At 32.6% G+C, this 2,324-nt stretch overlaps 1 protein-coding gene across 4 annotated transcripts in view; it reads left to right on the forward strand.

Annotated features, from left to right (window-relative positions):
- LOC127845029 (uncharacterized) overlaps positions 1-428 on the forward strand; it is a 7,513-nt gene extending 7,085 nt beyond the window's left edge. For all 4 annotated transcript variants that reach the window (XR_008033028.1, XM_052375648.1, XM_052375649.1 and 1 more), the window contains one exon: positions 1-428. This exon is cut by the window's left edge and continues 502 nt beyond it. The gene's annotated coding sequence lies outside the window, so the exon portion shown is untranslated.
- Positions 429-2,324: the final 1,896 nt, after the last annotated feature.

Raw genomic sequence — 2,324 nt, forward strand, 5'->3', positions numbered from 1 at the left:
TGTAATAAGGTGATACAATCTTCTCTTAAAAAAACAGAGGCTTTTTCACGCTAAAAGTGTATCGTATAAACTCGGGTTTGCTCGTGTAGACTTAATAACATATTGTCAATTCGAAAACATGTTTAACTATTATATCCACTTCAGGAAATACTGTCATTTTTATCAGTGTTCTATATTATTAGCTGTTACAGAAAAGTAGTTTACGTTGTATAGTGTTTACGGCAATAATAAACGTTTAAACGTTGCATCTCGTTCAGTTAATATCTAGAGTGAACACACCATAAATATATTTAGTTTATAACCAACATATATCATCAATTAAACGACTGTGGGATTGGCGCATGTTTACATTTAATTTAACCATTCGAATACATGAAATTGCCATATGAAATAGTTTGACTTTCAGTTTCACTCCTTTTCAGTCATATATATATATATATATATATAAAATAGTCAAATACAAAATGTATAAAAACATACACATTGAGTGTTCAATTTTTGTAATATATTGACAAATGATGTTTGTTGGCTGTTGTTGTTGTTTTCTATTTCGTTGCAATGGCTTCGTGCCCCGTTAACACTTACGGTGATGGCATTTACACCGATGACTATACAAGTCTTTGTTAAGAACAATGTGTTTACACCATTAGCACCATTTTAGCTTGTACATATGCAATGCAAACAATGAGGTATTTTTTTGAGTCTAAGTAAACTCTTTATTCTTAAGTCTACGAATGGATTAATGAATACAAGCACTGGTCTGACGTGAAATATGATACGGACGTCACGGCAGCGTTTTGACCACAACCAGACAATGAAAAAACTTCTGCACGAGCACTTTCTATTTTTCTAAATATTCAAAACATATAAAGTTTGTACAATATATATTTATTAAAGATTCAAAGTTTCTTTCATAGTAATTGTGCAGAATACACGTTCACATCTGACCAACATGTGTAACGAATCGAGGTCCCAGACATCGTTGTCTTAAATATTCACAGTCTTTGATATTAACACTAGAATAAACATTACACACGTTGACAAGGAGCTGGTATATTCTTTTAGTGAGATTTTAGTGAATGATATAATCGATGATAATTGTATCAAATGGGATCTCTTCATCAAACAACTTTAATCCGGTGAAACCAATCTGATTTCCGGTCATCACTTCAATGGGGTCATATATCTTACGACTGCCTTATTCACGTTGAAAATGACCATACAGCTTAGCCAGCTATGCTTTCACGGTGTATAAACGAAATGAACGTCAAGCCGGTGTTTTGATAAACATTGAAGTCAGTATGCATGTTAACAATTTTAAACTTCCAGTGTTTTTTTAATATAATTAAAGTCTATGCAAAACAATCTTACAATCAACTACCATTTACTTCAATCAAGTGACAGGGCTGTAACGAGTACACTAGGTGACGAATACGATACGTATCACGAATACAGGGTGGCGAATACGAATATTTATTCGCGAATATGAATTTCAATGAGCAAAAGTAATACTGACTGCTGGACATGACATTTTAATTTTTATAGTATGAAACTATGAGTATTTGTCAATTTGATTAATTGAGTATCATTGCATACTGAAAATATGAAATATAACACTTTAAAATAACAAAACTGACTAGAACTGCTGTAACTTTGAACACAGTTTTGAAACTTTTGAGAAAACATGACGAGTACCAATAAAATCCTTGAGTAGAACAATTAAGAGTCAACAGTTGACACGTAAGTGACAGTACCCATTCACATTTTTTTAATTAGCAGTTAGGTGATGTAGATGATATTTCAATGTCACCTATCTGACATATGATCATTTGATATATTGAATAAAAACAGTGTGACAATAGAAAAAGTATTGAACAAGAAATAGTTTTCATTACTCCATAAATACTGACCACAACTCATGTGTTGCTATCTAGCAGTCACCTGCTAAACTGCTACTAATGAGATGTATGAGGTAATGACACATGGAGAAACGGAATTACAGTTTAACATTTTTCTTTAGGAAAACAAGTCTGTCTATGTTTTCTGGTAAATAAATAAACATTAAACAATCATCGAAAGATTGCTCGATTCAATGTCGTACATGTTCAACCGGTGTCCGCCATTTTTGTTTATAATCTCACTGTGTAACATAGTAAGTGGGTGGGGTAAACATGATGAAAAACACCGGAATAAGGAGACGAACATTTTAATATAGGGGTTTATTTTATGAACCCTCATTTGTAAGGTAAGATAAGATGATTAAACTTTTAAACTCGAAACCACGTTGTTTGTATTCGTCAAATATTCGGTTCGGGAGGTGGCGA

Source organism: Dreissena polymorpha, chromosome 9, assembly GCF_020536995.1.
Source record: "Dreissena polymorpha isolate Duluth1 chromosome 9, UMN_Dpol_1.0, whole genome shotgun sequence".
In the NCBI taxonomy this organism is placed as follows: Eukaryota; Metazoa; Mollusca; class Bivalvia; order Myida; family Dreissenidae; genus Dreissena; species Dreissena polymorpha.